This window comes from Clytia hemisphaerica, unplaced genomic scaffold (assembly GCF_902728285.1).
Source record: "Clytia hemisphaerica strain Z4C2 unplaced genomic scaffold, Clytia hemisphaerica genome assembly, whole genome shotgun sequence".
NCBI lineage: Eukaryota > Metazoa > Cnidaria > Hydrozoa > Leptothecata > Clytiidae > Clytia > Clytia hemisphaerica.
In genome coordinates this window covers 1,640,298-1,650,800 of record NW_027104297.1, presented here as the reverse complement: position 1 = coordinate 1,650,800, position 10,503 = coordinate 1,640,298, and the positions used below count along the sequence as shown (strand labels likewise).

The following is a 10,503-nucleotide window of genomic DNA, read 5'->3' as shown; positions in this document are numbered from 1 at the left end:
ATTCGATGAATTATCCGATCGGCCCTTACCCGATATTTATACTTTTGGTGGAAACGGCGCTCCGGAAGGGTGAAATCATCGATGTAGATTTTCCGGGGGTGCTGCTGATTAGGGCAGATTATGGCAAAAAAAACAGTGTGTCCGGAAAAAAATAAAACTAACAGATTTATTGATCTATCTTACTTACTGAGTTTAGAATTATCGCAAATAAATCCAATAGTCTTTTGAGCTTAATTATAGGGATGGGTGGAATAAGCAGGGGGGTTGGTACTCTGGGAGAAAATTCATAGTAAGTGATTTTAGACAATTAAGCACAAAAGAGCAAGGCAATCATCAATTCTGAGGGCAATTATTAAACAGATTTTAGTTTTATGTAAATTATGTTCCGTTTAGTTTAGTTCGAGGTCAAATTGCGATGTCCTCAAAGTTTATGAAACTTTTTTCCATCCTCGACCCCAGAGCTTATTTGACCCCCTTACGCTATTGATCCTGATAGACGCGTTGACGGGGGATAAAAACAATTCCTTAAATTTTTGTCTGGATGCCTGAGCTGTTAAAACCTATGCAACCCCCTTTAGGAAATTAGGATCAGAAAAGGACCTCTCTTACGAACATTTTTGAAAGCTCTCCAACCCCCCCCCTGGGGGTAAGAGCCTATGCTAATTTTAGGGGATGAGCTGGAGTTTTTATAATATACTTCACCCAGGGGGGGGGGGTACTATGAGAATCTCGGGTATGTGCGGACCGGGCCTCCGAAAACCGACCCTTAAGAGAGAGACTAATCTTTGTTAAAAAGCTGACCCTTAGAAAAACTAAATTGCTTAAAAAGCAACCCTTACGCCTTAGAGAGACTTTTTTACAAAATTTTCTTCGATTTTCAAGAAAAAACTCCAGTTTTGAAAAAATTGGTCGAAGTTTTGAATAATTTTCTTACTTTTTTACTTTTTTACCATTCTTGGACTCGATTTTATGAAAAAACCGACTCTTAGAGATACTGTTTTTGACTTTTTGTTGTTTTGGTAACCCTTAGTCTTAGAGAGACTCTGAAAAAAACCGACCCATCATAAGGTCCGCACATACCCGTCACCCGTTTTTGCCTAAGTAAAAGTCTCCCCCCTCCGGGGTAATTTATGGTCATTTAAAAAAAGTGTATAATAGAGATGACGCGTTCTAGAAAAAATAACAAATTTGTTTTATTACATGTTTAACGACCAACCAAATCAAAGAAGAGCTTGTTAAAATTCCAGCTTGTCCCATATTTAGAGATTTCAAATTTAGAAAATAGTTAGAATACCAAAGGAAAAAATCCTCCTAGAGTTCGATTTTGCTGAACCAAAATCCCATCAGATTACCCCTTTCTATCCCTTTTTGGCCTTTACTGTCAACTGAAATGTAATTGATAAAGCAAGAGATACCTTTGACTTTCCCCTAAAAATTAAAAGAACACACATTAAAGTCACTGACGTAGTGTAATTTAGTCCATTAATTACTTACTTAATTACTTAAAAGTTGAACACCAACTGCCAGCAAAATGGTCGACGTTTTCATACCCCCCCACACACACACACACACACACGTGGGGTTGCGTTTTGCGTTTTGAAAGATGCGCCGTTACCACCAAAAGTATAAATATCGGGTAAGGGCCGATTGGATAATTCATCGAATAATTTATCGAATGGTTTATCGCATCGAATTTTTCATCGAATGATTTATCGTATCGAATTTTTTATCGAATGAATTATCGCATAATCGAACTTTTTATCGAATAATTTATCGCATCGAATGATTTATCGTATCGAATTTTTTATCGAATAATTTATCGCATCAAATATTTTATCGCATCGAATAATTAATCGAATAATTTATCGCATAATCGAAATTTTTATCGCATATTTTATCGCATCGAATGATTTATCGAATAATTTATCGCATCGAAAGAGTTTATCGAATGAATTATCGCATAATCGAATGATTTATCGAATAATTTATCGCATCGAAAGAGTTTATCGAATATTTTATCGCATAATCGAATATTTTATCACATAAGGCAGCTACGGCGTTCCATACTTTGCTGGTGATTTTTTAGCTTGAGTTTATGTCTAATGTTATGGTTTTTTGAAGTGCTTGTTCTAAGAGATGAGTGAATATAATTATTTTTAGATTTCAAGAGAAGCAAATTTAATCTTTCTTCAACAAGATTACACTTTAATATAATGCCAATTGTGCATGTAAGTTCTATATTAATACTTCTTTTTTGCATATGTTTTGCATACTTTCTAAGGGAATTTCACCACCAGCAATTCGGCCACCATGATTTTCAATATGGCGGATGGAAAGGCGAAAAGGTCTATCGAACAGTCATCAAACTTTAGCAATTCGGCCACCATGATTTTCAATATGGCGGATGGAAAGGCGAAAAGGTCTATCGAACAGTCATCAAACTTTACAATAGTTTTCTTGGATCAATAGGTGTTTGGTTGGGATCGGTAATAGAACAGCTATCTTTCGATAGGGTTCAATTAAGTTTGATTAGTCAGATAATCGAACAGTAGATAATCGAACAGTTCAATTGACACCGCCTGGGTATGTGAAAAATTTAAAAGCGATTTTTACACCGCAATTACAGTAAAAATAACTACCGCAATGTAGGGATTTATAAGAATCACTCACTCTGTATCTTGCTGAAGAGCATCGCCATCATCATGTTCAGACATCAACAGTCTGTTGCTCGTCATCACTTTCAATAACATCAGCAACAATCATTTCTTCATCTGTTCCACTTTCTTGGCTGTTTGAGGAATCAGTTTCTGGTTCACTTTCACTCTCACCAGCAGTCAGATGTGTTGTCACCAGAAAATGTGCAAATGCACTGTGTGTTTTCTGTGTATATCCAAGCTCTTTTTTTTTTTTGCATCCAAATTTATAAGAGGCATGATTCTATACTTCTAAAATTTCAAAATACAGAGATGTTATTGCATTTTGTAATGTATATTGGCAGTTGGTAACCATTTGCTAGACACTTTAAATTTCACCCTTAAAAATTATATCTAGCTGTATCTCCATCATCACTGAAAAATACACCTACAAACTTTATACATGCATAGTTGAATGATGTCAACAACTAATTCAGTTACTATCAATACTGTTGAACGATAAATAGATCTCTTTACAATACGAGAATCAGTGAGAAATTTCAAAAAACATTTTCGTTTCGCCATTACTCTCCAAGATCGAGTTTAGAGACTAGTAACCGATCTTTTTTTCTCGCTTTGTAAACGGTGAACTCGCGATTGAGTTTTTTAATATTTTGTCGGAACAAAGTAAACGGGTATTATTTTGCTAGCTGCAGTATTGGAGTATCCCTTTGAGACAGCTCGGAACATACAAATCTTCCTGGTGCGGTTTCTGGAAAAGTACCCTACTGGAGTGGAACGGGTCAATTTTTAATAAATCTGCTGAATCAAAACATCAAAATGAGCCGTTCCTCTACAGTAGGGTGCTTTTCCAGGAAACATCTTGATCCGAGCTGGTTTTAAAAAGCTCTGAAAAAATCTACCAGAACGCCTCCAAATTTCCAGCTGGCTAACTCAAGGAACGGCTCAGAAAAAAAGAAAAAGAAGCTAGAAATCGTCCCGGGAATGGCTCCAGATTTCCAGCTAGTTGGTTAAAGGAACAGCTCCAAAATTCTACCAGCTGTGAAAAAGTTCCGTAAAATCAGCCTGGAACACGTGTGAATTTCCAGCTGGAGAATTGTTACAGAACTTTCAAAATTTTTCCAGGGAACGGCTATGCATTTCCAGGAGCAGACTTTTTGAAATTTTCCCGGAACGCCTAGGCCATTTCCAGCTGAGGGGGGTCTCCGGAACGGCTTTTCCATCATTTGCCCTCGGTGGCTGCTTTCGATTATCCCATCAAACGTGCTCTTAACCAAATTGTTGAAGAATTTGAATGGGATCTCAATGATCCAATATTAAAGTATTCAATATCGTGGGTCACTATATTCGTAGCGGATTCAGCAAGTAATCATTTAATCGACTCCTGGAATCACCATAGAGTACCTGGGCCCGAGGGATGTGTACCGATCGACTGTATGATTCGGCCCAAAAGAAATTCAGAATTGATTGAACCTTTGATCCCAACTACTTTTGATGTTGTAAGAATGTACGAGGCTTTAAATGGAAGACTCACTAGGGACTCGCGTTTTGGTTTCGACCCACTTATTACAGATGAAAGAAAGTATAATTCACGGCATACAGTATGTGGCCCCCAAAACGGCGATCAAATTTGAAATTTCTCTCAAATCTAGAGGAAAAGAGATTTTACAAATATTTTTGTTGCATGAAAACCTTTAACTTTTACTTTATTTCCTGGAAGTTCTTTTTCAAAATTTTCAATTTCAACAATATTTTTCAATCGCTTAAAGATAGGTAGCTTTTTTCTAATGGCCCCCAAAACGGAGGTTTGAAATTTTAGCGATTTCTCGAGATATCTTTAAGATATGAATACAAAATTTTGACCATAGTTTTGAAATATGATTTATAGGGTTTTGGCCATAAATTTATTTGATAAAATTTTTATAGTATACCCAAAAATGCAGGTTTGGGGCCCCCAAAACGGAGTTGTAGTTAAAATCAAATTATTAAACCCAGTGGTAATAGGGGGAAAACTATGAACATATTTGTGTTTTCCCTTAAATTTACGACCCGATGGATGTAAAATTTATGATTTTTATGAAATATTTCAAGATTTTCGATATTGCAAAGTCCAAACTGAAAATTTAGAAATTTTCAAAATTACAATTTTGACAACGTCTTAATCAAGTTTTTGAAAACAAATCTCTTTTGAAAATAGTTCCATTCATGTATGGAATAAGCTGTGAAAATTTTAGAAAAAAAGCTTAACTGAAACTGAAAATATTAAGCTTTAAAGATATTTTTCTCCTATATTTTGCAAAAAAATGACAGAATTTGCCGTTTTTGCTGATTCAGCGAAAAATTTTATATTTAATGTTAATTTTTTGTTATAAACTATTAACTCAAGGTTCTAGGAATAGAATTCCAAGATTTTTTCTTTTTCTCATATTTAGAATTTTCGGTTTTGTCAATGCTGATTCTAGGGCTCCAAAATACTGGTTGACCTTCAAGATGCTATATCTTTTACCCAGCCTCTAAAGTCACAAATGTATTTGCATTTTCTGAACGGCATTAGGTGTAGAAAGTTTTCTATACCCCGTTTTCATAACTTATTTTCAATATCCAAGGAGCTAGAGTGAGTTATATCCAATTTTTATCTAATTATGGTGTTAAAATATTTCCTTTAGACGCAAATATGTTATTTTGAATCTATCTCAAACCTTTCTTTCAAAATAAACAAAAATTGTTTAATTCTGATAAATCTACAAGTCAGAATCTTCATATTAATGAAAACCTCCGTTTTGGGGGCCATATACTGTACATTATTTTCTGCGAACCAGCCATCCTCAGAGATTATTTTTTCAAGGGTTGTTCATTTTCATACAGACTTGCTTAAAAATGCAATCGAGTTCTTCTATGAGCTTACTGTAAGATTTGCTTTATTATACGAAAGTTTGGTTTTTATAACGAGAATTATTTTTAGCTGTTCAAAAATAATTTATTCATAAAGACTTATTCCACGCGTTTTAACCCAAAACTAATCATTTTTACTTACGTAGTTATTTGGAAGACTTTAATAGCTTTTAAATTTTGAACAAATCAAGCATATAAGAGAGCCTTTTCCGAGCCTTGAAAACATTCTGTAATCTCCTTAACTGAGCGGCCAAGTGGGAGGGGGGCGTTCAACTTTAGGGAATAGAATATTCAAGTTATGGCGGTTCGTTGAGGTTTTTTATGAGTGTTTATTTTCACGTTGTCAATGATGGAGAACCAATTACAAGAATTTTTTTTTTGCCACTTTCAGGCACAAATTGTTCTTATCTTGTTGTTAGTCATGGTGTGAAATCGAAGTATTTTAGGATTTATACCCAATTTTTACTAATTTGACCGCTAAATTGATTGAAATTTAGTAATTCTATTCCTATTTCTTAAAATTGTTCTTAATTTTTGACTATATTGAGACTCGTCGTTCTTATATGATTGTTTTTATAAAAGAAAAAGAGTGTATATTACAGTTTTTGAAGAAAAACCAGGATTTCGAAACAGATTCTACAAGCTCGCAAAGAGTATTTTGTAAATTTAGCCTCAAATTCCAATGTTATTTCAGAAGGTGGGTTGCGAGTCTTGGGACCCTTCTTTTACCACTTAACCCCTTTTACACTTAGGAATTAGCCATTTCGAGCTCATTATTTGATCTTAAATTGTTCTTATATATAACAAAACCCTATATTTATTTCATTTCAAAATCTGCACCAAATGCGGTTTGTGTAATTTACGATGCGCGATCCAACGATTCACGATGCGCGATGCACGATTCATGCATATATTATGTTAATTATTCTAATTATGCATTTACAGGTTTTAGTAATCACATATTTTAATTCCTTCTTTTGTAACCCTGGAAAATCAATGAAAAGTATGCGTGTAAATATTTTAACCTCAACAATCAAATCAAATCAAAACATAAACTTTTTTGCCCATGGTTTGAATTGAATATTTTGTAACCTTTTTGCTTTCTTTCTAAAAAAAAAAACGTTTCTCCAATTAAACCAACCAAATGCATTGGATTGAGACAGGGTTATAAACAAAAATTTACAATGTTGTGGTAAAGTAGGGAAGACGTTTTTAATGAAGAGCGCGTGTATAATTATAAACTCACCTTTTTTGAGAAAGATCAAATGTATTGACTTTGTCATTAGACAGAGTAAAAAATCAAATAAATAAAAACACCAGTTGCCATTCTGTTGGTGAAAGGCTTTTATAAGAACATGCCAAAAGTAATGTAGCCAATGATTCCTTATTTACCTTATTCGATGTTCTTAAAAAAATAATAAACGTACAAAAATGAGTTTGTGATTTAATAATTTTTTCGCGCTAAAACCTTTCTATGACGTCAAGGCTTTTTCTTTCATTTTAAAAACGAGTGAGGCATGCGGCGAACATTTTCTTTATCTCGCTATCAACTTTTGGTTTTTCTACAAAGAAGATATAAGTTATTTTAATCATTCTAATTATGATAAATTATTTCCCCTTCTTTTTTTAATTTTTTTTTCGTTATTGTTATATGATGTTTGTAGCTAGCATTATGAAAACTTATTCGTGCATAATTAGAATAATTAACATAAATCAACATAAATCATGCATGGATCGTGCATCGTGCATCGTGAATCGTTGGATCGCGCATCGTAAATTACACAAACCGCACAAAATGGCTTAATTAGTTTCAAACTTGATGCGACAAAATTGTGAGAAAACAACAATGCGGGGTAAAATAATTCACCAAGGCAAGGAAGAGAAGCTTATTAAGTGGGAGGTTTCTAAAAAAGATTCAGAATTTGCGCAGATTTACATAGGTGCGTATCTCAGCAATTAGGTTTGAGAACTTTTCAACAAAAGAAATAAATAAGTTAGGCAAATATATACAAAACGACCTAGTAATAAAAGATGTTTCGGTTTTCTGATAAAAGCTTCGAAGTTTAGTCGTTCAAAACGATAGGGAGGTCATCTGCCTCGTCCGATGATGACGAATACAGTCTATTCTTTTTGGTGGACCTGCTTGAAGATGGTTCTACTTCTTTTCGTTGATTGGTTAGCTTTAGTAGCAAATCTTTGATTTCCTTCAAATCTTCTTTAATTTGGCTGATGTCATTTCTGGTTGGCAGTTGTAATGATGGAATCATCAAGTCATCATCTGCTGAGAAATAAGAAAATATTTTTTGTACATTAGTTCCCAGTCTGGCTAGAATAAAAAACCCCACGCATACTGTAACATCGCATTTGACCTCTATTAACACATGTATGATACACTACTTTTCTTTCATAAATTTAATATTATTATGAGGTAAATAAGGCTAAAAATACGAAAAATTATGAACAAACTGTAAAAGATATATGTAATTATTGAATTTTGATTAAAAAATATAAAATTTGATAATATAAACCAAATAATAAATATTTACCTGGAAAAGAAGGATTAAATTCCAATTTCTTATAATCCTGTTGTATATCTGCGTACAGGACTGGCCAATGCTTTTGGAAAATTTTAGAGCTGAACGCTCTTACGAAGGTCTTGTTATCCCAATTCGTCTTCCCTACAGTGGAATATACAAAAAAGGATTTTAATTTAAGGAATTTTTTGAATACAAGTGCATATATAAAAGAGCAAACTATAAAAAGGCTTTGACGTACAAGATATTAAGGACAAGTTAAGAAGATTTTAAGGCTTTACGGACTCTTAAAACACTTGATTTCTTAAGGAATTGCACTAAAATACTAAAAGTGCTGAAAAAGAACAGCTTTAAGAACATTTTCAGGCTTAAGAGTAAAAAAGTTGAGAAGTTTTGAAGGCTTCAAATAATTAGACGTTCTTATAAAAAACGTCTAGTATTCATTGTGTCAAATTATAATATAATATAACAGCTTACCTGTAGTGTTAGGCATATCTCGGATCGGCAATCCTTTCTTCGTTGTATTTATAAAGGTAGCACCACTTTGCAATTGGTATGATACCTCTTTTTGTATATCATCTACGGTGAATTTGTTATTCGATTGTTCTAATTTAGTTAAGTCAATTGGCACATCACTTACATTAGATCTTCTTTCCTTTTTCTGTCTGGGGTTTCATGAACATCGCTCCATGTTATTATTTTGTACGGCTGTTTTGTTGTGTGGGTTGAAGAAGTCTTTGTCTTTTTTGGTAAACCTCATAGCGGTGGTATAGCACGACTTCCAAGATCCCCACGACGTTTCATAAAAAAAGTTTTGAGGTGTTTCAAAAGATTTCGAATCAGCAGATGACGATGTTGTGGAGACATTCGTTTTAATTGACATTGACGACTTCTGATTGATATATGATCTTCAAAAACAATCGCCCCACATATCAGGCCACATAGACAAATACCCAACGCCATTTGGGTTGGGATATCGAAAGTAAAGCCCTTTAGGCTCTACTCCGAAGAGTAGCACGATATCATCAGTTTTCACTATTCGAGGAATGGAAATATTTCTTTCCTTGTATTTCATTTTCACCGTGTCCATGACGACTTTCAAATCTCAGAATTTATTTAGTGACTTCGCGCGAAAGAAAATGTCTGAGCTTTATTTATAAAGTTAAGATACGCAACGATGGAGAATTACGCCGTCCATTTATGAAACTTTTAACAATTATACCAAGAGACTCTCCCCCGCGTATGAAAACGTCCGAAACGCAGTGCACACTTTTTAGTATTTTTGTGTATTATTGTTTTGGTGGTATATTTATTTAAAGGTCACGAGAACGTCTCTTTCGATATAAAGAAAACACATCAAAGATTTTTTAGGGGCGTGGAAAATTTTCTCACTTTTGTATACTGTATATATTCATAATAATGGGACCATCAAAAAGAAACCATACAAAAATTTCAAGAGGCTAAAACTTGATTTTGGAATCGCTTTATTTATTTTTTGTTTGGCCGTATTAGTACTGCCATGGTTTATTCCCACTGGGGAAGAAACTTTTGCCAAACTTTCCCGTGGGGTTGGGGTCTGTGACAAAATAGTTTTGTGTTCTTGATGATTGATATATATTATGGTGACAACTTTCCCACGGGGGACAAAATTTTTGCCAAACTTTTCAGTGGGTTGGAGGTCTGTGACAAAATAGTTTTGTGTTCTTGATGGCTGATATTACCATTATAACAACTAATTATTGTGAAAAAAAATTATCCCATGGGTATTTGGTATTTACTGACCGGTCTGTAAAATACACGATAACCCCTTGAAATAAAAGTTAAGTGGAGCTTTTCGACTTTGACTTAATTTTGACAAGTGATAAACTTTTGACGGTGCACAAATATCTACTTTTGAAGTGTGCAAAAATTAGAAGCGCAAAAAACTAAAGAGCTAGAAAAAAAGGACATATTAAGGTATTATAAGTCGTCAACAAATATGGTGATTTTTTTCTTTTATACAGGTTTCAAACAATGCTTCTGTAAGACGTTCGGCTGTGCTGGAAAACTGGTTTCAACAAAAACGGTTCGACGCCACATGAAGAAAGAATACACCACTTTGAAATCGGATAGGCTTGATACTTTGCGAAACCATGAATATCGACGAACCGTTCATTTCAACGAAGATTTATACACAGAATCAGACGTTGCCAAAACAAAGCTTTACCCTGGCTCCGAGTTAACGGTTTTGGAAGCGATCTTTCTTAAAATAAGAACATTTGGGGGCCATACGTCGTCAAAAGCTGAGCTGTCGGAAATATTTCGGAATGAGCACAAACACGTCCTTCCGAAGCCCAACATGACGAGTTCTTACGAGGAAGCGTACAAATTTATCTAGCCGTTTTTACTCCCTCTCGAAACGTACAATGTATGTGTGGATGATT

At 34.3% G+C, this 10,503-nt stretch overlaps 1 long non-coding RNA gene across 1 annotated transcript in view; it reads right to left on the bottom strand.

Annotated features, from left to right (window-relative positions):
• Positions 1-3,090, bottom strand: part of LOC136817352 (uncharacterized) — a 9,318-nt gene extending 6,228 nt beyond the window's left edge. The window contains exon 1 of the long non-coding RNA XR_010848071.1: positions 2,671-3,090. This is a non-coding gene — a long non-coding RNA (uncharacterized lncRNA). The remainder of the gene's footprint in view (positions 1-2,670) is intronic.
• Positions 3,091-10,503: the final 7,413 nt, after the last annotated feature.